A 26,586-nucleotide genomic window follows, 5' to 3' on the forward strand; every position below is an offset into this window, starting at 1 on the left:
CTCTGAATTTAATATCCAAGTACCTTTGCAAGGGAATTAGCTTAAATGGTAAAGCACAAGCTTTGTATGCAAGAAGTAGTGGGATCAATACCCATATTCTCCAAATGCCTCATGCCTCCCCTGACCTCGTCAAGGTGACGCGCAATCCTTTATCATACAGGCGATGCACTTCTGAGATGGCTTGTGAATATATCTTTAGATGGATACATAGGTTGGAGCTGCCAGGCAGGAGGTCTAGAGGAAGACCAAAGCGGAGATTTATGGATGTAGTAAGGGAGGACATGAAGTTAGTTGGTATGAGTGAAGAGGATGCAGAGGACAGGGTTAGATGGACGCACATGATTCGCTGTGGCGACCCCTGAAAGGGAACAGCCGAAAGGAAAAGAAGAAGCACTTCTGAGATGGCCGACGAATGTCAATCTTGACAGTATTTCCATCCGTGTGTCTACACTCAAGCACAAGAACAGACTGCAGCCTATCAAGGAAGATTGTAGCCAACTCTTCTAAGGCTGCAATTAAACACTTTGGAGATTCTCTTTGGCAAAAAGGTGCACTCCATTAGCACCAAAACCTCATGCCACACCAACTGTTTGTTCCCTCCGACTGCTTCTGGCCTTGTCAACAAGGCCCGTGACTGTCAAGTATTCGGGCTCCACAATCTACAAACACAGAGGACATAAGGGGTGGATATTGAGAGTTTGTCCGGTACGCTGTGAACACAGGGAGGAACAAAAGCTTGCAGGGGAATTAGCTGAAATGGTAGAGCGCTTGCTTAGCATGCAAGAGGTAGTGGGATCGATGCCCACATTCTCCACAATCGTTTGATTTCCTTTTTCCCATAAATGGATGAAACTGTTAAAAAGTTTCAGCCTCCATATCCCACATGTGCAGATCACAATCAATTAGAATGGGAAATTGCCTGTCAGCAGTACAGCTAAAAAGGCGACCAGTTTGTCGTCTGATCAGCTAAACACATGGCAGCCAGTCAATGCATTTAGGCTTGTACACACAGTCAAAACGTTCTGCTGAAGTTCCAACCGAGTATCAGTGGGGGCGATCAGCCATTTCAGAAATTGCTGATTTCATGGAACTTTTACACACTACCATATTTAGGGTTAACAGAGAATGGTTGGAAAAGAGAACATATCCACTGAGTAGCAGTTTTGTGGGGGACTCTGCCTGCATGTGTCTCTACAGGCCTTGTATCTGTGGTGTCCTGTTCACTAGACGACATTAATGTGACACCTGAACCAAATGTTTTGTAGCCCCGGTGGGCAGAGCAGCATGGAATACACACCTTATTATACAGCCTATCTGCAGCCTATCAAGGAAGCTCTTCCAAAGCTGCTTGTCCAGTGAGCTTAATCACCTGCACTCACATGTCAACAGTCTGATTTCTGCATCAACTGTCACACTCGAGTTCTCTGCACAAAACAGTATTTGGTTTATCATTGGATGTTGTAAGTCCAGCAGAAGGTTTTATCTGTGTTTGTCTAAAAACACTTTAATCTGACATGCGACGAGGATGGGATTCGAACCCACGCGTGCAGAGCACAATGGATTAGCAGTCCATCGCCTTAACCACTCGGCCACCTCGTCAATTAAGCAAGGAAGGGCGACGAGACTTTGATCAGCAAAGACAGACCTACAGGATTTCTATGTCACCTCGCAGGGTTTAATAAGAACACCTAGAATATCTCCTCTCTGAATTTAATATTCAAGTACCTTTGCAAGGGAATTAGCTTAAATGGTAAATCACTAGCTTTGTATGCAAGAAGTAGTGGGATCAATACCCACATTCTCCAAATGCCTCATGCCTCCCCTGACCTCGTCAAGGTGACGCGCAATCCTTTATCATACAGGCGATGCACTTCTGAGATGGCTTGTGAATATATCTTTAGATGGATACATAGGTTGGAGCTGCCAGGCAGGAGGTCTAGAGGAAGACCAAAGCGGAGATTTATGGATGTAGTAAGGGAGGACATGAAGTTAGTTGGTATGAGTGAAGAGGATGCAGAGGACAGGGTTAGATGGACGCACATGATTCGCTGTGGCGACCCCTGAAAGGGAACAGCCGAAAGGAAAAGAAGAAGCACTTCTGAGATGGCCGACGAATGTCAATCCTGACAGTATTTCCATCCGTGTGTCTACACTCAAGCACAAGAACAGACTGCAGCCTATCAAGGAAGATTGTAGCCAACTCTTCTAAGGCTGCAATTAAACACTTTGGAGATTCTCTTTGGCAAAAAGGTGCACTCCATTAGCACCAAATCCTCATGCCACACCAACTGTTTGTTTCCTCCGACTGCTTCTGGCCTTGTAAACAAGGTCCGTGACTGTCACGTATTCGGGCTCCACAATCTACAAACACAGAGGACATAAGGGGTGGATATTGAGAGTTTGTCCGGTACGCTGTGAACACAGGGAGGAAAAAATGCTTGCAGGGGAATTAGCTCAAATGGTAGAGCGCTTGCTTAGCATGCAAGAGGTAGTGGGATCGATGCCCACATTCTCCACAATCGTTTGATTTCCTTTTTCCCATAAATGGATGAAACTGTTAAAAAGTTTCAGCCTCCATATCCCACATGTGCAGATCACAATCAATTAGAATGGGAAATTGCCTGTCAGCAGTACAGCTAAAAAGGCGACCAGTTTGCCGTCTGATCAGCTAAACACATGGCAGCCAGTCAATGCATTTAGGCTTGTACACACAGTCAAAACGTTCTGCTGAAGTTCCAACCGAGTATCAGTGGGGGCAATCAGCCATTTCAGAAATTGCTGATTTCCTGGAACTTTTACACACTACCATATTTAGGGTTAACAGAGAATGGTTGGAAAAGAGAACATATCCAGTGAGTAGCAGTTTTGTGGGGGACTCTGCCTGCATGTTTCTCTACAGGCCTTGTATCTGTGGTGTCCTGTTCACTAGACGACATTAATGTGACACCAGAACCAAATGTTTTGTAGCCCCGGTGGGCAGAGCAGCATGGAATACACACCTTATTATACAGCCTATCTGCAGCCTATCAAGGAAGCTCTTCCAAAGCTGCTTGTCCAGTGAGCTTAATCACCTGCACTCACATGTCAACAGTCTGATTTCTGCATCAACTGTCACACTCGAGTTCTCTGCACAAAACAGTATTTGGTTTACCATTGGATGTTGTAAGTCCAGCAGAAGGTTTTATCTGCGTTTGTCTAAAAACACTTTAATCTGACATGCGACGAGGATGTGATTCGAACCCACGCGTGCAGAGCACAATGGATTAGCAGTCCATCGCCTTAACCACTCGGCCACCTCGTCAATTAAGCAAGGAAGGGCGACGAGACTTTCATCAGCAAAGACAGACCTACAGGATTTCTAGGTCACCTCGCAGGGTTTAATAAGAACACCTAGAATATCTCCTCTCTGAATTTAATATCCAAGTACCTTTGCAAGGGAATTAGCTTAAATGGTAAAGCACTAGCTTTGTATGAAAGAAGTAGTGGGATCAATACACACATTCTCCAAATGCCTCATGCCTCCCCTGACCTCGTCAAGGTGACGCGCAATCCTTTATCATACAGGTGATGCACATCTGAGATGGCTTGTGAATATATCTTTAGATGGATACATAGGTTGGAGCTGCCAGGCAGGAGGTCTAGAGGAAGACCAAAGCGGAGATTTATGGATGTAGTAAGGGAGGACATGAAGTTAGTTGGTATGAGTGAAGAGGATGCAGAGGACAGGGTTAGATGGAGGCACATGATTCGCTGTGGCGATCCCTGAAAGGGAACAGCCGAAAGGAAAAAAAGAAGCACTTCTGAGATGGCCGACGAATGTCAATCCTGACAGTATTTCCATCCGTGTGTCTACACTCAAGCACAAGAACAGACTGCAGCCTATCAAGGAAGATTGTAGCCAACTCTTCTAAGGCTGCAATTAAACACTTTGGAGATTCTCTTTGGCAAAAAGGTGCACTCCATTAGCACCAAATCCTCATGCCACACCAACTGTTTGTTCCCTCCGACTGCTTCTGGCCTTGTCAACAAGGTCCGTGACTGTCACGTATTCGGGGTCCACAATCTACAAACACAGAGGACATAAGGGGTGGATATTGAGAGTTTGTCCGGTACGCTGTGAACACAGGGAGGAAAAAAAGCTTGCAGGGGAATTAGCTGAAATGGTAGAGTGCTTGCTTAGCATGCAGGAGGTAGTGGGATCGATGCCCACATTCTCCACAATCGTTTGATTTCCTTTTTCCCATAAATGGATGAAACTGTTAAAAAGTTTCAGCCTCCATATCCCACATGTGCAGATCACAATCAATTAGAATGGGAAATTGCCTGTCAGCAGTACAGCTAAAAAGGCGACCAGTTTGCCGTCTGATCAGCTAAACACATGGCAGCCAGTCAATGCATTAAGGCTTGTACACACAGTCAAAACGTTCTGCTGAAGTTCCAACCGAGTATCAGTGGGGGCGATCAGCCATTTCAGAAATTGCTGATTTCCTGGAACTTTTACACACTACCAAATTTAGGTTTAACAGAGAATGGTTGGAAAAGAGACCATATCCACTGAGTAGCAGTTTTGTGTGGGACCCTGCCTGCATGTGTCTCCACAGGCCTTGTATCTGTGGTGTCCTGTTCACTAGACGACATTAATGTGACACCTGAACCAAATGTTTTGTAGCCCCGGTGGGCAGAGCAGCATGGAATACACACCTTATTATACAGCCTATCTGCAGCCTATCAAGGAAGCTCTTCCAAAGCTGCTTGTCCAGTGAGCTTAATCACCTGCACTCACATGTCAACAGTCTGATTTCTGCATCAACTGTCACACTCGAGTTCTCTGCACAAAACAGTATTTGGTTTACCATTGGATGTTGTAAGTCCAGCAGAAGGTTTTATCTGTGTTTGTCTAAAAACTCTTTAATCTGACATGCGACAAGGATGGGATTCGAACCCACACGTGCAGAGCACAATGGATTAGCAGTCCATCGCCTTAACCACTCGGCCACCTCGTCAATTAAGCAAGGAAGGGCGACGAGACTTTGATCAGCAAAGACAGACCTACAGGATTTCTATGTCACCTCGCAGGGTTTAATAAGAACACCTAGAATATCTCCTCTCTGAATTTAATATTCAAGTACCTTTGCAAGGGAATTAGCTTAAATGGTAAAGCACTAGCTTTGTATGCAAGAAGTAGTGGGATCAATACCCACATTCTCCAAATGCCTCATGCCTCCCCTGACCTCGTCAAGGTGACGCGCAATCCTTTATCATACAGGCGATGCACTTCTGAGATGGCTTGTGAATATATCTTTAGATGGATACATAGGTTGGAGCTGCCAGGCAGGAGGTCTAGAGGAAGACCAAAGCGGAGATTTATGGATGTAGTAAGGGAGGACATGAAGTTAGTTGGTATGAGTGAAGAGGATGCAGAGGACAGGGTTAGATGGACGCACATGATTCGCTGTGGCGACCCCTGAAAGGGAACAGCCGAAAGGAAAAGAAGAAGCACTTCTGAGATGGCCGACGAATGTCAATCTTGACAGTATTTCCATCCGTGTGTCTACACTCAAGCACAAGAACAGACTGCAGCCTATCAAGGAAGATTGTAGCCAACTCTTCTAAGGCTGCAATTAAACACTTTGGAGATTCTCTTTGGCAAAAAGGTGCACTCCATTAGCACCAAAACCTCATGCCACACCAACTGTTTGTTCCCTCCGACTGCTTCTGGCCTTGTCAACAAGGCCCGTGACTGTCAAGTATTCGGGCTCCACAATCTACAAACACAGAGGACATAAGGGGTGGATATTGAGAGTTTGTCCGGTACGCTGTGAACACAGGGAGGAAAAAAAGCTTGCAGGGGAATTAGCTGAAATGGTAGAGCGCTTGCTTAGCATGCAAGAGGTAGTGGGATCGATGCCCACATTTTCCACAATCATTTGATTTCCTTTTTCCCATAAATGGATGAAACTGTTAAAAAGTTTCAGCCTCCATATCCCACATGTGCAGATCACAATCAATTAGAATGGGAAATTGCCTGTCAGCAGTACAGCTAAAAAGGCGACCAGTTTGCCGTCTGATCAGCTAAACACATGGCAGCCAGTCAATGCATTTAGGCTTGTACACACAGTCAAAACGTTCTGCTGAAGTTCCAACCGAGTATCAGTGGGGGCGATCAGCCATTTCAGAAATTGCTGATTTCCTGGAACTTTTACACACTACCAAATTTAGGTTTAACAGAGAATGGTTGGAAAAGAGACCATATCCACTGAGTAGCAGTTTTGTGTGGGACCCTGCCTGCATGTGTCTCCACAGGCCTTGTATCTGTGGTGTCCTGTTCACTAGACGACATTAATGTGACACCTGAACCAAATGTTTTGTAGCCCCGGTGGGCAGAGCAGCATGGAATACACACCTTATTATACAGCCTATCTGCAGCCTATCAAGGAAGCTCTTCCAAAGCTGCTTGTCCAGTGAGCTTAATCAGCTGCACTCACATGTCAACAGTCTGATTTCTGCATCAACTGTCACACTCGAGTTCTCTGCACAAAACAGTATTTGGTTTACCATTGGATGTTGTAAGTCCAGCAGAAGGTTTTATCTGTGTTTGTCTAAAAACACTTTAATCTGACATGCGACAAGGATGGGATTCGAACCCACGCGTGCAGAGCACAATGGATTAGCAGTCCATCGCCTTAACCACTCGGCCACCTCGTCAATTAAGCAAGGAAGGGCGACGAGACTTTGATCAGCAAAGACAGACCTACAGGATTTCTATGTCACCTCGCAGGGTTTAATAAGAACACCTAGAATATCTCCTCTCTGAATTTAATATTCAAGTACCTTTGCAAGGGAATTAGCTTAAATGGTAAAGCACTAGCTTTGTATGCAAGAAGTAGTGGGATCAATACCCACATTCTCCAAATGCCTCATGCCTCCCCTGACCTCGTCAAGGTGACGCGCAATCCTTTATCATACAGGCGATGCACTTCTGAGATGGCTTGTGAATATATCTTTAGATGGATACATAGGTTGGAGCTGCCAGGCAGGAGGTCTAGAGGAAGACCAAAGCGGAGATTTATGGATGTAGTAAGAGAGGACATGAAGTTAGTTGGTATGAGTGAAGAGGATGCAGAGGACAGGGTTAGATGGACGCACATGATTCGCTGTGGCGACCCCTGAAAGGGAACAGCCGAAAGGAAAAGAAGAAGCACTTCTGAGATGGCCGACGAATGTCAATCTTGACAGTATTTCCATCCGTGTGTCTACACTCAAGCACAAGAACAGACTGCAGCCTATCAAGGAAGATTGTAGCCAACTCTTCTAAGGCTGCAATTAAACACTTTGGAGATTCTCTTTGGCAAAAAGGTGCACTCCATTAGCACCAAAACCTCATGCCACACCAACTGTTTGTTCCCTCCGACTGCTTCTGGCCTTGTCAACAAGGCCCGTGACTGTCAAGTATTCGGGCTCCACAATCTACAAACACAGAGGACATAAGGGGTGGATATTGAGAGTTTGTCCGGTACGCTGTGAACACAGGGAGGAAAAAAAGCTTGCAGGGGAATTAGCTCAAATGGTAGAGCGCTTGCTTAGCATGCAAGAGGTAGTGGGATCGATGCCCACATTCTCCACAATCGTTTGATTTCCTTTTTCCCATAAATGGATGAAACTGTTAAAAAGTTTCAGCCTCCATATCCCACATGTGCAGATCACAATCAATTAGAATGGGAAATTGCCTGTCAGCAGTACAGCTAAAAAGGCGACCAGTTTGTCGTCTGATCAGCTAAACACATGGCAGCCAGTCAATGCATTTAGGCTTGTACACACAGTCAAAACGTTCTGCTGAAGTTCCAACCGAGTATCAGTGGGGGCGATCAGCCATTTCAGAAATTGCTGATTTCCTGGAACTTTTACACACTACCATATTTCGGGTTAACAGAGAATGGTTGGAAAAGAGAACATATCCACTGAGTAGCAGTTTTGTGGGGGACTCTGCCTGCATGTGTCTCTACAGGCCTTGTATCTGTGGTGTCCTGTTCACTAGACGACATTAATGTGACACCTGAACCAAATGTTTTGTAGCCCCGGTGGGCAGAGCAGCATGGAATACACACCTTATTATACAGCCTATCTGCAGCCTATCAAGGAAGCTCTTCCAAAGCTGCTTGTCCAGTGAGCTTAATCACCTGCACTCACATGTCAACAGTCTGATTTCTGCATCAACTGTCACACTCGAGTTCTCTGCACAAAACAGTATTTGGTTTACCATTGGATGTTGTAAGTCCAGCAGAAGGTTTTATCTGTGTTTGTCTAAAAGCACTTTAATCTGACATGCGACGAGGATGGGATTCGAACCCACGCGTGCAGAGCACAATGGATTAGCAGTCCATCGCCTTAACCACTCGGCCACCTCGTCAATTAAGCAAGGAAGGGCGACGAGACTTTGATCAGCAAAGACAGACCTACAGGATTTCTATGTCACCTCGCAGGGTTTAATAAGAACACCTAGAATATCTCCTCTCTGAATTTAATATTCAAGTACCTTTGCAAAGGGAATTAGCTTAAATGGTAAATCACTAGCTTTGTATGCAAGAAGTAGTGGGATCAATACCCACATTCTCCAAATGCCTCATGCCTCCCCTGACCTCGTCAAGGTGACGCGCAATCCTTTATCATACAGGCGATGCACTTCTGAGATGGCTTGTGAATATATCTTTAGATGGATACATAGGTTGGAGCTGCCAGGCAGGAGGTCTAGAGGAAGACCAAAGCGGAGATTTATGGATGTAGTAAGGGAGGACATGAAGTTAGTTGGTATGAGTGAAGAGGATGCAGAGGACAGGGTTAGATGGACGCACATGATTCGCTGTGGCGACCCCTGAAAGGGAACAGCCGAAAGGAAAAGAAGAAGCACTTCTGAGATGGCCGACGAATGTCAATCCTGACAGTATTTCCATCCGTGTGTCTACACTCAAGCACAAGAACAGACTGCAGCCTATCAAGGAAGATTGTAGCCAACTCTTCTAAGGCTGCAATTAAACACTTTGGAGATTCTCTTTGGCAAAAAGGTGCAATCCATTAGCACCAAAACCTCATGCCACACCAACTGTTTGTTCCCTCCGACTGCTTCTGGCCTTGTCAACAAGGCCCGTGACTGTCAAGTATTCGGGCTCCACAATCTACAAACACAGAGGACATAAGGGGTAGATATTGAGAGTTTGTCCGGTACGCTGTGAACACAGGGAGGAAAAAAAGCTTGCAGGGGAATTAGCTCAAATGGTAGAGCGCTTGCTTAGCATGCAAGAGGTAGTGGGATCAATGCCCACATTCTCCACAATCGTTTGATTTCCTTTTTCCCATAAATGGATGAAACTGTTAAAAAGTTTCAGCCTCCATATCCCACATGTGCAGATCACAATCAATTAGAATGGGAAATTGCCTGTCAGCAGTACAGCTAAAAAGGCGACCAGTTTGCCGTCTGATCAGCTAAACACATGGCAGCCAGTCAATGCATTTAGGCTTGTACACACAGTCAAAACGTTCTGCTGAAGTTCCAACCGAGTATCAGTGGGGGCAATCAGCCATTTCAGAAATTGCTGATTTCCTGGAACTTTTACACACTACCATATTTAGGGTTAACAGAGAATGGTTGGAAAAGAGAACATATCCAGTGACTAGCAGTTTTGTGGGGGACTCTGCCTGCATGTTTCTCTACAGGCCTTGTATCTGTGGTGTCCTGTTCACTAGACGACATTAATGTGACACCTGAACCAAATGTTTTGTAGCCCCGGTGGGCAGAGCAGCATGGAATACATACCTTATTATACAGCCTATCAAGGAAGCTCTTCCAAAGCTGCTTGTCCAGTGAGCTTAATCACCTGCACTCACATGTCAACAGTCTGATTTCTGCATCAACTGTCACACTCGAGTTCTCTGCACAAAACAGTATTTGGTTTACCATTGGATGTTGTAAGTCCAGCAGAAGGTTTTATCTGTGTTTGTTTAAAAGCACTTTAATCTGACATGCGACGAGGATGGGATTCGAACCCACGCGTGCAGAGCACAATGGATTAGCAGTCCATCGCCTTAACCACTCGGCCACCTCGTCAATTAAGCAAGGAAGGGCGACGAGACTTTGATCAGCAAAGACAGACCTACAGGATTTCTATGTCACCTCGCAGGGTTTAATAAGAACACCTAGAATATCTCCTCTCTGAATTTAATATTCAAGTACCTTTGCAAGGGAATTAGCTTAAATGGTAAATCACTAGCTTTGTATGCAAGAAGTAGTGGGATCAATACCCACATTCTCCAAATGCCTCATGCCTCCCCTGACCTCGTCAAGGTGACGCGCAATCCTTTATCATACAGGCGATGCACTTCTGAGATGGCTTGTGAATATATCTTTAGATGGATACATAGGTTGGAGCTGCCAGGCAGGAGGTCTAGAGGAAGACCAAAGCGGAGATTTATGGATGTAGTAAGGGAGGACATGAAGTTAGTTGGTATGAGTGAAGAGGATGCAGAGGACAGGGTTAGATGGACGCACATGATTCGCTGTGGCGACCCCTGAAAGGGAACAGCCGAAAGGAAAAGAAGAAGCACTTCTGAGATGGCCGACGAATGTCAATCCTGACAGTATTTCCATCCGTGTGTCTACACTCAAGCACAAGAACAGACTGCAGCCTATCAAGGAAGATTGTAGCCAACTCTTCTAAGGCTGCAATTAAACACTTTGGAGATTCTCTTTGGCAAAAAGGTGCAATCCATTAGCACCAAAACCTCATGCCACACCAACTGTTTGTTCCCTCCGACTGCTTCTGGCCTTGTCAACAAGGCCCGTGACTGTCAAGTATTCGGGCTCCACAATCTACAAACACAGAGGACATAAGGGGTAGATATTGAGAGTTTGTCCGGTACGCTGTGAACACAGGGAGGAAAAAAAGCTTTCAGGGGAATTAGCTCAAATGGTAGAGCGCTTGCTTAGCATGCAAGAGGTAGTGGGATCAATGCCCACATTCTCCACAATCGTTTGATTTCCTTTTTCCCATAAATGGATGAAACTGTTAAAAAGTTTCAGCCTCCATATCCCACATGTGCAGATCACAATCAATTAGAATGGGAAATTGCCTGTCAGCAGTACAGCTAAAAAGGCGACCAGTTTGCCGTCTGATCAGCTAAACACATGGCAGCCAGTCAATACATTTAGGCTTGTACACACAGTCAAAACGTTCTGCTGAAGTTCCAACCGAGAATAAGTGGGGGCGATCAGCCATTTCAGAAATTGCTGATTTCCTGGAACTTTTACACACTACCATATTTAGGGTTAACAGAGAATGGTTGGAAAAGAGAACATATCCAGTGAGTAGCAGTTTTGTGGGGGACTCTGCCTGCATGTTTCTCTACAGGCCTTGTATCTGTGGTGTCCTGTTCACTAGACGACATTAATGTGACACCAGAACCAAATGTTTTGTAGCCCCGGTGGGCAGAGCAGCATGGAATACACACCTTATTATACAGCCTATCTGCAGCCTATCAAGGAAGCTCTTCCAAAGCTGCTTGTCCAGTGAGCTTAATCACCTGCACTCACATGGTAACAGTCTGATTTCTGCATCAACTTTCACACTCGAGTTCTCTGCACAAAACAGTATTTGGTTTACCATTGGATGTTGTAAGTCCAGCAGAAGGTTTTATCTGTGTTTGTCTAAAAACACTTTAATCTGACATGCGACGAGGATGGGATTCGAACCCACGCGTGCAGAGCACAATGGATTTGCAGTCCATCGCCTTAACCACTCGGCCACCTCATCAATTAAGCAAGGAAGGGCGACGAGACTTTGATCAGCAAAGACAGACCTACAGGATTTCTATGTCACCTCGCAGGGTTTAATAAGAACACCTAGAGTTTCAGCCTCCATATCCCACATGTGCAGATCACAATCAATTAGAATGGGAAATTGCCTGTCAGCAGTACAGCTAAAATGGCGACCAGTTTGCCGTCTGATCAGCTAAACACATGGCAGCCAGTCAATGCATTTAGGCTTGTACACACAGTCAAAACGTTCTGCTGAAGTTCCAACCGAGTATCAGTGGGGGCGATCAGCCATTTCAGAAATTGCTGATTTCCTGGAATTCATCTACTGTACAATTCCAGATGCATATCAGCTTGGAAATGCAATTTTTGTATATTTCACATTCTTTTCTCTGCTCTTTCAAATGCTTTCCTCCATTTTACTATACTAACTGCTTTTATTGTCATTATTGTGTTACCCAAAGGGTTCGAGTCCAATCTGGTGTGGTTCAAAGCAGAGTGCTGCAGCGGAAGCGTGCTGGGCCCATAACCCAGAGGTCGATGGTTCGAAACCATCCTCTGCTAACTGTGTTTTGTAAGCTGTCTTAGGGCCTTTACAACCTTTTAGTAAAGTGAACCAGATACAGAAAGTACATATTCACCTACTGTACAATTCCAGATGCATATCAGCTTGGGAATGCAATATTTGTATATTTCACATTCCTTTCTCTGCTCTTTCAAATGCTGTCCTCCATCTTACTATACTAACTGCTTTTATTGTCATTATTGTGTTACCCAAAGGGTTCGAGTCCAATCTGGGGTACAATGCCAGTTTCATATCAGCATGGCAATCTAGTTTCTACGTGTTTCACATCTTTTTCTTTGCACTTTTAAAAATATCCCTTCCACTGTTATGCTGATGATACCCAGCTATATTTATCTATGGAACCAGATGAAAATAATCAGTTAATAAAGCTTCAAGCATGCCTACAAGACATAAAGGCCTGGATGTCCCACAATTTTTTACTTTTAAACTCAGACAAAACTGAATTCATAGTATTTGGGCCCAAAAATCTCAGAGATATTATGTCCAACCATATTGTTACACTAGATGGCATAAGCCTGGCCTCCAGTACTACTGCAAGGAACCTTGGAGTTATGTTTGATCAGGATCTGTCCTTTAACTCACATATAAAACAAATCTCTAGAACAGCCTTCTTCCACCTATGGAACATTGCCAAAATTAGGAGCATCCTGTCTCAAAGTGATGCCGAAAAACTGGTCCATGCATTTGTTACCTCTAGGTTGGACTACTGTAATTCCCTAATTTCAGGATGCCCCAGTAACTCCCTAAAGAGCCTGCAATTAATCCAAAATGCTGCAGCAAGAGTGCTGACTGGAACTAGCAAGAGAGATCATATTTCACCTTCACTAGCTTCTCTCCATTGGCTTCCAATTAAATGTAGAATAGAATTTGAAACCCTGCTTCTTACATATAAAGCTCTGAATGGTCAGGCTCCATCATATTTAGAAGACCTCATAGCACCATATCATCCCAGTAGACCACTTCGCTCTCAGAATGCAGGCCTACTTGTGGTTCCCAGAATTTCCAAAAGTAGAATGGGAGGTAGAGCCTTTAGCTATCAAGCTCCTCTCTTGTGGAACCAGCTCCCAGTTCAGATTTGGGAAGCAGACAGCCTCTCTACTTTTAAGTCTAGGCTTAAAACCTTCCTTTTTAATAAAGCATATAGTTAGTTATAGTTATGCTGCCATAGGCTTAGACTGCTGGGGGACCCACCCCCCAATGCACTGAGCTCCTTTCCTCCTCTTGACCATCTCTCCTCTCCTCTCATCCCGCAATTGTCACCACTGTATGTCATTAACTCTGTGTGTTCTCTCCCGTAGTTGTCTTTGTCCTCCTCTGTCCCCTTCTCTCTGTCTCTTTCTGCAGGTGTCCCCCGGCTTTGAAGCTGTGTGTCTTCCAGCGTGAAGCTACTGGTCCTACCAAACTGCCCAATGTTTTGTTGTTGCTTTTTGTTGCTCTGTTCTTTTCCCTCTCCCCTTTCCACTCACCCCAACCGGTCGAGGCAGATGGCCGTCCACCCTGAGCCTGGTTCTGCTGGAGGTTTCTTCCGTTAAAGGGAGTTTTTCCTCTCCACTGTTGCCTATGGCTTGCTCCAGGGGGAATTGTTGGGTTCTCTTTATATATCTTTATAATCTTGACTTTATTCTGTAAAGTGCCCTGAGATGACTTTGTTGTGAATTGGCACTATATAAATAAAGTTGAATTAAATTGAACTCACTATATCTACTGCATATGGGGCCATTATTGTGTTACCCAAAGCCAACATGGCATGTCTCACATTATGCTCTGTATAGGAAGCAACTGTTTGGTGGAAGAACTGATGAGTAAAGGTGTTTGAGATGCCCCAGTGGCCTAATGGATAAGGCACTGGCCTCCTAAGCCAGGGATTGTGGGTTCAAGTCCCATCTGGGGTGGTTGACAGCATAGTGGCGCAGCGGAAGCGTGCTGGGCCCATAACCCAGAGGTCGATGGATCGAAACCATCCTCTGCTAACTGTTTTGTAAGCTGACTTAGGGCCTTTACAACTTTTTAGTAAAGTGAACCAGATACAGAATGTACATATTCACCTACTGTACAATTCCAGATGCATATCAGCTTGGGAATGCAATTTTTGGATATTTCACATTCTTTTCTCTGCTCTTTCAAATGTTTTCCTCCATCTTACTAAACTAACTGCTTTTATTGTCATTATTGTATTACCCAAAGGGTTCGAATCCAATCTGGCGTGGTTGAAAGCAGAGTGGCGCAGCGGAAGCGTGCTGGGCCCATAACCCAGAGGTCGATGGATCGAAACCATCCTCTGCTAACTGTGTTTTGTAAGCTGACTTAGGGCCTTTACAACTTTTTAGTAAAGTGAACCAGATACAGAATGTACATATTCACCTACTGTACAATTCCAAATGCATATCGGCTTGGGAATGCAATTTTTGTATATTTCACATTCTTTTCTCTGCTCTTTCAAATGCTTTCCTCCATCTTACTATACTAACTGCTTTTATTGTCATTATTGTATTACCCAAAGGGTTCGAGTCCAATCTGGTGTGGTTTAAAGCAGAGTGGTGCAGCGGAAGCGTGCTGGGCCCATAACCCAGAGGTCGATGGATCGAAACCATCCTCTGCTAACTGTGTTTTGTAAGGTGATATAGGGTCTTTACAACGTCTTAGTAAAATGAACCAGATACAGACAGTACATATTCACCTACTGTACAATTCCAGATGCATATCAGCTTGGGAATGCAATTTTTGTATATTTCACATTCTTTTCTCTGCTCTTTCAAATGCTTTCCTCCATCTTACTATACTAACTGCTTTTATTGTCATTATTGTGTTACCCAAAGGGTTCGAGTACCATCTGGGGTGGTTGACAGCAGAGTGGCGCAGCGGAAGCGTGCTGGGCCCATAACCCAGAGGTCGATGGATCAAAACCATCCTCTGCTAACTGTGTTTTGTAAGCTGACTTAGGGCCTTTACAACCTCTTAGTAAAGTGAACCAGATACAGAAAGTACATATTCACCTACTATACAATTCCAGATGCATATCAGCTTGGGAATGCAATTATTGTATATTTCACATTCTTTTCTCTGCTCTTTCAAATGCTTTCCTCCATCTTACTATACTAACTGCTTTTATTGTCATTATTGTGCTACCCAAAGGGTTCGAGTCCAATCTGGGGTACAATGCCAGTTTCATATCAGCATGGCAATCTAGTTTCTACGTGTTTCACATCTTTTTCTTTGCACTTTTAAAAATTTCCCTTCTACTCACTTTATCTACTGCATTTGGGGCCATTATTGTGTTACCCAAAGCCAACATGGCATGTCTCACATTATGCTCTGTCTAGGAAGCAACTGTTTGGTGGAAGAACTGATGAGTAAAGGTGTTTGAGATGCCCCAGTGGCCTAATGGATAAGGCACTGGCGTTGAGTGAGGATTTTTAACTATAAGCTTTATCAAAAAGGAAAGTTTTAAGCCTAGTCTTAAAAGTAGAGAGGGTGTCTGCTCCCCGAATTTGGATTGGAAGCTGGTTCCACAGGAGAGGAGCTTGATAGCTAAAGGCTCTGCCTCCCATTCTACTTTTGCAAACTCTGGGAACCACAAGTAGGCCAGTATTTTGGGATCGAAGTGGTCTAATTGGGCGATACAGGACTATGAGATCTTTTAAATATGATGGAGCTTGACCATTAAGAGCTTTGTATGTAAGGAGGAGGGTTTTGAACTCTATTCTAGATTTTATGGGAAGCCAATGAAGAGAAGCTAGTGAAGGTGAAATATGATCTCTCTTTCCTAATCCAGTCAGCACTCTTGCTGCAGCATTTTGGATTAATTGAAGGCTTTTTAGAGAGTTATTAGGACACCCCAGAAGTAGGGAATTACAGTAGTCCAACCTAGAAGTAACAAATGCATGGACCAGTTTTTCGGCATCACTTTGAGACAGGATGCTTCTAATTTTAGCAATGTTCCGTAGGTGGAAGAAGGCTGTTCTAGACATTTGTCTTTTATGTGACGTAAACGCCAAATCTTGGTCAAAGATAACTCCAAGGTTCCTCACCGTAGTACTAGAGGCCAAAGTTATGTCATCTAGAGTAACTATATTGTTAGACAGCATATTTCTCATGTTTTTAGGCCCAAAGAGGATGATTTCAGTTTTGTCTGAATTTAGAAGTAGGAAATTGTAGGACATCCAGTTCTTTATGTCTTTTAGACATGCTTCAAATTTGACTAATTGGTTAGTATCTTCTGGTTTCACAGATAAATAGAGCTGGGTATCATCTGCATATCAGTGGAAGTTTATGGAATGTTTCCTAATGATTTTGCCTAAAGGTGACATGTAGAGATTAAAAAGTATTGGTCCTAACACAGAGCCCTGTGGAACTCCATAGCTGACTTTGGTGCATAAAGAAGAGTCATCATTAACATGAACAAGTTGGAATCTGTCTGACAGATAAGATTTAAACCAATGTAATGTGGTTCCTTTAATCCCAAATCCATGTTCTAGTCTCTGTAATAAAATGTTGTGGTCAATGGTGTCAAATGCGGCACTAAGGTCTAGTAAGACGAGTACAGACACAAGTCCATTATCTGAAGCCAGGAGAAGATCATTGGAGACTTTTACCAGTGCTGTTTCTGTACTGTGATGAGCTCTAAATCCTGACTGAAAGTCTTCATACAAATTATTCCTGTAAAGGTGATCACATAATTGTTTTGCAACTACTTTTTCAAGGATTTTAGAAATAAACGGGAGATTTGATATTGGTCTATAGTTGGCTAAATCACCTGGATCAAGACAAGGTTTTTTAAGTAATGTTTTGATTACAGCAACTTTATAGGCCTTTGGTACATAGCCAGTTTCTAAAGATAGGTTAATCAAATCTAATATGAAAGTGTCTATTAAAGGTAGAACATCTTTAAGCAATTTGGTTGGAACAGGGTCTAAAAGACATGTTGTTAGTTTTGAGGAGGCGGTAGTTGAACTTAGCTCAGTGAGATCTATGGGTGAAAAGCAGTCTAAGATGGATTGGGGCCTTATTGAGGATTCTATAGCTGTTGTACATGAAGATCTAGCCGTAATATTTGTAGGGAGGATCTGGTGAATCTTTTCCCTAATGGCTACAATTTTACTAGTAAAGAAAGTCATTAAGTCATTGCTGCTCAAAGTTAAGGGAATACTAGGCTCAACAGAACTATGGCTCTTAGTCAGCATGGCTACAGTGCTGAACAGAAACCGGGGGTTGTTCTTGTTTTCCTCTATTAATGCGGAATAATATGCTGTTCTGGCATCACGGAGAGCTTTTTTGTATGTTTTTAAACTGTTTTTCCAGGCTAACCGGGATTCTTCTAAATTAGTGGAACGCCACTTCCTCTCTAACTTTCGTGTTGCCTGCTTTAAGCTGTGCATTTGTGAATTGTACCATGGAGGTCGGCTCCTCTGATTCACTGCCTTCTATTTCAAAGGGGCAACTGTATCTAGTATCCTACGCAGTGAGGCGGCAGAATCGTCAACTAAATAATCAATTTGCACAGGAGTAAGATGGCTACTCACCATAGTATTGACACATGGTGGTGAAAAAGATGAAGAAATAATTTCTTTAAATGTATTCACAGCATTTTCAGATAAACATCTGCTGTAGTGGAATTTTTTCGTTATTGTAAATTCAAATGTTATTAGAAAATGGTCAGACAGAAGAGAATTATGAGGAAATACTATTAAATTATCAGTTTCAATGCCATATGTAAGGACAAGGTCTAACGTGTGACTAAAACAATGAGTGGGTTTATTTACATTTTGGGAAAAACCAATTGAATCTAATAATGAATTAAACGCAGTGCTCAGACAGTTACTGTCAGCATCTACATGAATGTTAAAGTCACCCACTATAATGACTTTATCTGTACTAAGCACTAAATCAGATAGAAAATCAGAAAATTCAATCAAAAACTCTGAATAAGGGACTGGAGGACGGTACACGATAACAAATAATAGTGGTTTTTGAGTTTTCCAGTTTGGGTGTGAAAGGCTAAGAGTAAGACTCTCAAATGAGGTATAACTATGTTTAGGTCTAGGAATTATTGATAAGCTAGAGTGAAATATTGCTGCTACTCCTCCACCTCGGCCTGTGAATCTAGGAACATGATAATTGATATGACTTTGGAGGGTTGACTCATTTAAACTGACATATTCTTCCTGCTGCAACCACGTTTCAGTGAGACAAAATAAACCAATTTGATGATCATTTATCAAGTCATTTACTAACAAAGATTTAGAAGAGAGAGATCTGATATTTAATAATCCACATTTGAAAGTTTTGGGTTTTGGTTCAGTATGAGCAGTTGTATTATTCAAAGGGTTCGAGTCCAATCTGGTGTGGTTCAAAGCAGAGTGGCGCAGCGGAAGCGTGCTGGGCCCATAACCCAGAGGTCGATGGATCGAAACCATCCTCTGCTAACTGTGTTTTGTAAGCTGACTTAGGGCCTTTACAACCTTTTAGTAAACTGAACCAGATACAGAAAGTACATATTCACCTACTGTACAATTCCAGATGCATATGAGCTTGGGAATGCAATTTTTGTATATTTCACATTCTTTTCTCTGCTCTTTCAAATGCTTTCCTCCATCTTACTATACTAACGGCTTTTATTGTCATTATTGTGTTACCCAAAGGGTTCGAGTCCAATCTGGGGTACAATGCCAGTTTCATATCAGCATTGGAAACTAGTTTCTATGTGTTTCACATCTTTTTCTTTGCACTTTTAAAAATTTCCCTTCTACTCACTATATCTACTGCATTTGGGGCCATTATTGTGTTACCCAAAGCCAACATGGCATGTCTCACATTATGCTCTGTATAGGAAGCAACTGTTTGGTGGAAGAACTGATGAGTAAAGGTGTTTGAGATGCCCCAGTGGCCTAATGGATAAGGCACTGGCCTCCTAAGCCAGTGATTGTGGGTTCAAATCCCATCTGGGGTGGTTGACAGCAGAGTGGCGCAGCGGAAGCGTGCTGGGCCCATAACCCAGAGGTCGATGAATCGAAACCATCCTCTGCTAACTGTGTTTTGTAAGGTGATTTAGGGCCTTTACAATGTCTTAGTAAAATGAACCAGATACAGACAGTACATATTCATCTACTATACAATTCCAGATGCATATCAGCTTGGGAATGCAATTTTTGTATATTTCACATTCTTTACTCTGCTCTTTCAAATGCTTTCCTCCATCTTACTATGCTAACTGCTTTTATTGTCATTATTGTGTTACACAAAGGGTTCGAGTCCAATCTGGGGTACAATGCCAGTTTCATATCAGCATGGCAATCTAGTTTCTACGTGTTTCACATCTTTTTCTTTGCACTTTTAAAAATATCCCTTCCACTGTTATGCTGATGATACCCAGCTATATTTATCTATGGAACCAGATGAAAATAATCAGTTAATAAAGCTTCAAGCATGCCTACAAGACATAAAGGCCTGGATGTCCCACAATTTTTTACTTTTAAACTCAGACAAAACTGAATTCATAGTATTTGGGCCCAAAAATCTCAGAGATATGATGTCCAACCATATTGTTACACTAGATGGCATAAGCCTGGCCTCCAGTACTACTGCAAGGAACCTTGGAGTTATGTTTGATCAGGATCTGTCCTTTAACTCACATATAAAACAAATCTCTAGAACAGCCTTCTTCCACCTACGGAACATTGCCAAAATTAGGAGCATCCTGTCTCAAAGTGATGCCGAAAAACTGGTCCATGCATTTGTTACCTCTAGGTTGGACTACTGTAATTCCCTACTTTCAGGATGCCCCAGTAACTCCCTAAAGAGCCTGCAATTAATCCAAAATGCTGCAGCAAGAGTGCTGACTGGAACTAGCAAGAGAGATCATATTTCACCTTCACTAGCTTCTCTCCATTGGCTTCCAATTAAATGTAGAATAGAATTTGAAACCCTGCTTCTTACATATAAAGCTCTGAATGGTCAGGCTCCATCATATTTAGAAGACCTCATAGCACCATATCATCCCAGTAGACCACTTCGCTCTCAGAATGCAGGCCTACTTGTGGTTCCCAGAATTTCCAAAAGTAGAATGGGAGGTAGAGCCTTTAGCTATCAAGCTCCTCTCTTGTGGAACCAGCTCCCAGTTCAGATTCGGGAAGCAGACAGCCTCTCTACTTTTAAGTCTAGGCTTAAAACCTTCCTTTTTAATAAAGCATATAGTTAGTTATAGTTATGCTGCCATAGGCTTAGACTGCTGGGGGACCCACCCCCCAATGCACTGAGCTCCTTTCCTCCTCTTGACCATCTCTCCTCTCCTCTCATCCCGCAATTGTCACCACTGTATGTCATTAACTCTGTGTGTTCTCTCCCGTAGTTGTCTTTGTCCTCCTCTGTCCCCTTCTCTCTGTCCCTTTCTGCAGGTGTCCCCCGGCTTTGAAGCTGTGTGTCTTCCAGCGTGAAGCTACTGGTCCTACCAATCTGCCGAGTGTTTTGTTGTTGCTTTTTGTTGCTCTGTTCTTTTCCCTCTCCCCTTTCCACTCACCCCAACCGGTCGAGGCAGATGGCCGTCCACCCTGAGCCTGGTTCTGCTGGAGGTTTCTTCCGTTAAAGGGAGTTTTTCCTCTCCACTGTTGCCTATGGCTTGCTCCAGGGGGAATTGTTGGGTTCTCTTTATATATCTTTATAATCTTGACTTTATTCTGTAAAGTGCCCTGAGATGACTTTGTTGTGAATTGGCACTATATAAATAAAGTTGAATTGAATTGAACTCACTATATCTACTGCATATGGGGCCATTATTGTGTTACCCAAAGCCAACATGGCATGTCTCACATTATGCTCTGTATAGGAAGCAACTGTTTGGTGGAAGAACTGATGAGTAAAGGTGTTTGAGATGCCCCAGTGGCCTAATGGATAAGGCACTGGCCTCCTAAGCCAGGGATTGTGGGTTCAAGTCCCATCTGGGGTGGTTGACAGCATAGTGGCGCAGTGGAAGTGTGCTGGGCCCATAACCCAGAGGTCGATGGATCGAAACCATCCTCTGCTAACTGTGTTTTGTAAGCTGACTTAGGGCCTTTACAATGTCTTAGTAAAATGAACCAGATACAGAATGTACATATTCATCTACTGTACAATTCCAGATGCATATCAGCTTGGGAATGCAATTTTTGTATATTTCAAATTCTTTTCTCTGCTCTTTCAAATGCTTTCCTCCATCTTACTATACTAACTGCTTTTATTGTCATTATTGTGTTACCCAAAGGGTTCGAGTCCCATCTGGGGTGGTTGACAGCAGAGTGGCGCAGCGGAAGCATGCTGGGCCCATAACCCAGAGGTCGATGGATCAAAACCATCCTCTGCTAACTGTGTTTTGTAAGCTGACTTAGGGCCTTTACAACTTTTTAGTAAAGTGAACCAGATACAGAATGTACATATTCACCTACTGTACAATTCCAGATGCATATCAGCTTGGGAATGCAATTTTTGTATATTTCACATTCTTTTCTCTGCTCTTTCAAATGCTTTCCTCAATCTTACTATACTAACTGCTTTTATTGTCATTATTGTGTTACCCAAAGGGTTCGAGTCCAATCTGGCTTGATTGAAAGCAGAGTGGCGCAGCAGAAGCGTGCTGGGCCCATAACCCAGAGGTCGATGGATCGAATCCATCCTCTGCTAACTGTGTTTTGTAAAGTGATTTAGGGCCTTTACAACATCTTAGTAAAGTGAACCAGATACAGAAAGTACATATTCACCTACTATACAATTCCAGATGCATATCAGCTTGGGAATGCAATTTTTGTATATTTCAAATTCCTTTCTCTGCTCTTTCAAATGCTTTTGTCCATCTTACTATACTAACTGCTTTTATTGTGATTATTGTGTTACCCAAAGGGTTCGAGTCCAATCTGGTGTACAATGCCAGTTTCATCTCAGCATGGCAATCTAGTTTCTACGTATTTCACATCTTTTCCCTTCTACTCACTATATCTACTGCATTTGGGGCCATTATTGTGTTACCCAAAGCCAACATGGCATGTCTCACATTATGCTCTGTATAGGAAGCAACTGTTAGTTGGAAGAACTGAGGAGTAAAGGTGTTTGTGATGCCCCAGTGGCCTAATGGATAAGGCACTGGCCTCCTAAGCCAGGGATTGTGGGTTTGAGTCCCATCTGGGGTGGTTGACAGCAGAGTGGCGCAGCAGAAGCGTGCTGGGCCCATAACCCAGAGGTCAATAGATTGAAACCATCCTTTGCTAACTGTGTTTTGTAAGCTGACTTAGGTCCTTTACAACCTTTAAGTAAAGTGATCCAGATACTGAAAGTACATATTCACCTACTGTAATATTCCAGATGCATATCAGCTTGGGAATGCAATTTTTGTATATTTCACATTCTTTTCTCTGCTCTTTCAAATGCTTTCCTCCATCTTACTATACTAACTGCTTTTATTGTCATTATTGTGTTACCCAAAGGGTTCGAGTCCAATCTGGGGTACAATGCCAGTTTCATATCAGCATGGCAATCTAGTTTCTACGTGTTTCACATCTTTTTCTTTGCACTTTTAAAAATTTCCCTTCTACTCACTATATCTACTGCATTTGGGGCCATTATTGTGTTACCCAAAGCCAACATGGCATGTCTCACATTATGCTCTGTCTAGGAAGCAACTGTTTGGTGGAAGAACTGATGAGTAAAGGTGTTTGAGATGCCCCAGTGGCCTAATGGATAAGGCACTGGCGTTGAGTGAGGATTTTTAACTATAAGCTGTATCAAAAAGGAAAGTTTTAAGCCTAGTCTTAAAAGTAGAGAGGGTGTCTGCTGCCCGAATTTGGATTGGAAGCTGGTTCCACAGGAGAGGAGCTTGATAGCTAAAGGCTCTGCCTCCCATTCTACTTTTGCAAACTCTGGGAACCACAAGTAGGCCAGTATTTTGGGATCGAAGTGGTCTAATTGGGCGATACAGGACTATGAGATCTTTTAAATATGATGGAGCTTGACCATTAAGAGCTTTTAAAGGTAGAACATCTTTAAGCAATTTGGTTGGAACAGGGTCTAAAAGACATGTTGTTAGTTTTGAGGAGGCGGTAGTTGAACTTAGCTCAGTGAGATCTATGGGTGAAAAGCAGTCTAAGATGGATTGGGGCCTTATTGAGGATTCTATAGCTGTTGTACATGAAGATCTAGCCGTAATATTTGTAGGGAGGATCTGGTGAATCTTTTCCCTAATGGCTACAATTTTACTAGTAAAGAAAGTCATAAAGTCATTGCTGCTCAAAGTTAAGGGAATACTAGGCTCAACAGAACTATGGCTCTTAGTCAGCCTGGCTACAGTGCTGAACAGAAACCGGGGGTTGTTCTTGTTTTCCTCTATTAATGCGGAATAATATGCTGTTCTGGCATCACGGAGAGCTTTTTTGTATGTTTTTAAACTGTTTATCCAGGCTAACCGGGATTCTTCTAAATTAGTGGAACGCCACTTCCTCTCTAACTTTCGTGTTGTCTGCTTTAAGCTGTGCATTTGTGAATTGTACCATGGAGGTCGGCTCCTCTGATTCACTGCCTTCTATTTCAAAGGGGCAACTGTATCTAGTATGCAGTGAGGCGGCAGAATCGTCAACTAAATAATCAATTTGCACAGGAGTAAGATGGCTACTCACCATAGTATTGACACATGGTGGTGAAAAAGATGAAGAAATAATTTCTTTAAATGTATTCACAGCATTTTCAGATAAACATCTGCTGTAGTGGAATTTTTTCCTAACTGCTGTATAGTCCGTTATTGTAAATTCAAATGTTATTAGAAAATGGTCAGACAGAAGAGAATTATGAGGAAATACTATTAAATTATCAGTTTCAATGCCATATGTAAGGACAAGGTCTAACGTGTGACTAAAACAATGAGTGGGTTTATTTACATTTTGGGAAAAACCAATTGAATCTAATAATGAATTAAACGCAGTGCTCAGACAGTTACTGTCAGCATCTACATGAATGTTAAAGTCACCCACTATAATGACTTTATCTGTACTAAGCACTAAATCAGATAGAAAATCAGAAAATTCAATCAAAAACTCTGAATAAGGGACTGGAGGACGGTACACGATAACAAATAATAGTGGTTTTTGAGTTTTCCAGTTTGGGTGTGAAAGGCTAAGAGTAAGACTCTCAAATGAGGTATAACTATGTTTAGGTCTAGGAATTATTGATAAGCTAGAGTGAAATATTGCTGCTACTCCTCCACCTCGGCCTGTGCATCTAGGAACATGATAATTAATATGACTTTGGGGGGTTGACTCATTTAAACTGACATATTCTTCCTGCTGCAACCACGTTTCAGTGAGACAAAATAAACCAATTTGATGATCATTTATCAAGTCATTTACTAACAAAGATTTAGAAGAGAGAGATCTGATATTTAATAATCCACATTTGAAAGTTTTGGGTTTTGGTTCAGTATGAGCAGTTGTATTACCCAAAGGGTTCGAGTCCAATCTGGTGTGGTTCAAAGCAGAGTGGCGCAGCGGAAGCGTGCTGGGCCCATAACCCAGAGGTCGATGGATCGAAACCATCCTCTGCTAACTGTGTTTTGTAAGCTGACTTAGGGCCTTTACAACCTTTTAGTAAAGTGAACCAGATACAGAAAGTACATATTCACCTACTGTACAATTCCAGATGCATATCAGCTTGGGAATGCAATTTTTGTATATTTCACATTCTTTTCTCTGCTCTTTCAAATGCTTTCCTCCATCTTACTATACTAACTGCTTTTATTGTCATTATTGTGTTACCCAAAGGGTTAGAGTCCCATCTGGGGTGGTTGACAGCAGAGTGGCGCAGCGGAAGCGTGCTGGGCCCATAACCCAGAGGTCGATGGATCGAAACCATCTTCTGCTAACTGTGTTTTGTAAGCTGACTTAGGGCCTTTACAACCTTTTAGTAAAGTGAACCAGATACAGAAAGTACATATTCACCTACTGTACAATTCCAGATGCATATCAGCTTGGGAATGCAATTTTTATATATTTCACATTCTTTTCTCTGCTCTTTCAAATGCTTTCCTCCATCTTACTATACTAACTGCTTTTATTGTCATTATTGTGCTACCCAAAGGGTTCGAGTCCAATCTGGGGTACAATGCCAGTTTCATATCAGCATGGCAATCTAGTTTCTACGTGTTTCACATCTTTTTCTTTGCACTTTTAAAAATTTCCCTTCTACTCATTATATCTACTGCATTTGGGGCCATTATTGTGTTACCCAAAGCCAACATGGCATGTCTCACATTATGCTCTGTCTAGGAAGCAACTGTTTGGTGGAAGAACTGATGAGTAAAGGTGTTTGAGATGCCCCAGTGGCCTAATGGATAAGGCACTGGCGTTGAGTGAGGATTTTTAACTATAAGCTTTATCAAAAAGGAAAGTTTTAAGCCTAGTCTTAAAAGTAGAGAGGGTGTCTGCTCCCCGAATTTGGATTGGAAGCTGGTTCCACAGGAGAGGAGCTTGATAGCTAAAGGCTCTGCCTCCCATTCTACTTTTGCAAACTCTGGGAACCACAAGTAGGCCAGTATTTTGGGATCAAAGTGGTCTAATTGGGCGATACAGGACTATGAGATCTTTTAAATATGATGGAGCTTGACCATTAAGAGCTTTGTATGTAAGGAGGAGGGTTTTGAACTCTATTCTAGATTTTATGGGAAGCCAATGAAGAGAAGCTAGTGAAGGTGAAATATGATCTCTCTTTCCTAATCCAGTCAGCACTCTTGCTGCAGCATTTTGGATTAATTGAAGGCTTTTTAGAGAGTTATTAGGACACCCCAGAAGTAGGGAATTACAGTAGTCCAACCTAGAAGTAACAAATGCATGGACCAGTTTTTCGGCATCACTTTGAGACAGGATGCTTCTAATTTTAGCAATGTTCCGTAGGTGGAAGAAGGCTGTTCTAGACATTTGTCTTTTATGTGACGTAAACGCCAAATCTTGGTCAAAGATAACTCCAAGGTTCCTCACCGTAGTACTAGAGGCCAAAGTTATGTCATCTAGAGTAACTATATTGTTAGACAGCATATTTCTCATGTTTTTAGGCCCAAAGAGGATGATTTCAGTTTTGTCTGAATTTAGAAGTAGGAAATTGTAGGACATCCAGTTCTTTATGTCTTTTAGACATGCTTCAAATTTGACTAATTGGTTAGTATCTTCTGGTTTCACAGATAAATAGAGCTGGGTAT

The 26,586-nt window shown here is 42.7% G+C and overlaps 15 non-coding genes across 15 annotated transcripts; 8 read left to right on the top strand and 7 right to left on the bottom strand.

The window, feature by feature from the left end:
* Positions 1 to 1,517: 1,517 nt before the first annotated feature.
* On the bottom strand, positions 1,518 to 1,599 carry trnas-gcu (transfer RNA serine (anticodon GCU)). The gene has a single exon. It is a non-coding gene; the product is annotated as a tRNA-Ser (tRNA).
* Positions 1,600 to 2,443: 844 nt separating this feature from the next.
* On the top strand, positions 2,444 to 2,516 carry trnaa-agc (transfer RNA alanine (anticodon AGC)). The gene has a single exon. It is a non-coding gene; the product is annotated as a tRNA-Ala (tRNA).
* Positions 2,517 to 3,219: 703 nt separating this feature from the next.
* Positions 3,220 to 3,301, bottom strand: trnas-gcu (transfer RNA serine (anticodon GCU)). The gene has a single exon. It is a non-coding gene; the product is annotated as a tRNA-Ser (tRNA).
* A 1,620-nt stretch (positions 3,302 to 4,921) lies between these two features.
* trnas-gcu (transfer RNA serine (anticodon GCU)) lies at positions 4,922 to 5,003 on the bottom strand. Its single transcript has one exon. It is a non-coding gene; the product is annotated as a tRNA-Ser (tRNA).
* Positions 5,004 to 6,623: 1,620 nt separating this feature from the next.
* On the bottom strand, positions 6,624 to 6,705 carry trnas-gcu (transfer RNA serine (anticodon GCU)). Its single transcript has one exon. It is a non-coding gene; the product is annotated as a tRNA-Ser (tRNA).
* An 844-nt stretch (positions 6,706 to 7,549) lies between these two features.
* On the top strand, positions 7,550 to 7,622 carry trnaa-agc (transfer RNA alanine (anticodon AGC)). Its single transcript has one exon. It is a non-coding gene; the product is annotated as a tRNA-Ala (tRNA).
* A 703-nt stretch (positions 7,623 to 8,325) lies between these two features.
* trnas-gcu (transfer RNA serine (anticodon GCU)) lies at positions 8,326 to 8,407 on the bottom strand. The gene has a single exon. It is a non-coding gene; the product is annotated as a tRNA-Ser (tRNA).
* An 845-nt stretch (positions 8,408 to 9,252) lies between these two features.
* On the top strand, positions 9,253 to 9,325 carry trnaa-agc (transfer RNA alanine (anticodon AGC)). The gene has a single exon. It is a non-coding gene; the product is annotated as a tRNA-Ala (tRNA).
* Positions 9,326 to 10,017: 692 nt separating this feature from the next.
* trnas-gcu (transfer RNA serine (anticodon GCU)) lies at positions 10,018 to 10,099 on the bottom strand. The gene has a single exon. It is a non-coding gene; the product is annotated as a tRNA-Ser (tRNA).
* An 844-nt stretch (positions 10,100 to 10,943) lies between these two features.
* Positions 10,944 to 11,016, top strand: trnaa-agc (transfer RNA alanine (anticodon AGC)). Its single transcript has one exon. It is a non-coding gene; the product is annotated as a tRNA-Ala (tRNA).
* Positions 11,017 to 11,719: 703 nt separating this feature from the next.
* On the bottom strand, positions 11,720 to 11,801 carry trnac-gca (transfer RNA cysteine (anticodon GCA)). Its single transcript has one exon. It is a non-coding gene; the product is annotated as a tRNA-Cys (tRNA).
* A 2,407-nt stretch (positions 11,802 to 14,208) lies between these two features.
* Positions 14,209 to 14,281, top strand: trnar-ccu (transfer RNA arginine (anticodon CCU)). The gene has a single exon. It is a non-coding gene; the product is annotated as a tRNA-Arg (tRNA).
* A 4,981-nt stretch (positions 14,282 to 19,262) lies between these two features.
* Positions 19,263 to 19,335, top strand: trnar-ccu (transfer RNA arginine (anticodon CCU)). The gene has a single exon. It is a non-coding gene; the product is annotated as a tRNA-Arg (tRNA).
* A 1,919-nt stretch (positions 19,336 to 21,254) lies between these two features.
* trnar-ccu (transfer RNA arginine (anticodon CCU)) lies at positions 21,255 to 21,327 on the top strand. The gene has a single exon. It is a non-coding gene; the product is annotated as a tRNA-Arg (tRNA).
* A 1,140-nt stretch (positions 21,328 to 22,467) lies between these two features.
* trnar-ccu (transfer RNA arginine (anticodon CCU)) lies at positions 22,468 to 22,540 on the top strand. Its single transcript has one exon. It is a non-coding gene; the product is annotated as a tRNA-Arg (tRNA).
* Positions 22,541 to 26,586: the final 4,046 nt, after the last annotated feature.

The sequence above is a fragment of the Channa argus genome, unplaced genomic scaffold (assembly GCF_033026475.1).
Source record: "Channa argus isolate prfri unplaced genomic scaffold, Channa argus male v1.0 Contig037, whole genome shotgun sequence".
Taxonomy (NCBI): domain Eukaryota; kingdom Metazoa; phylum Chordata; class Actinopteri; order Anabantiformes; family Channidae; genus Channa; species Channa argus.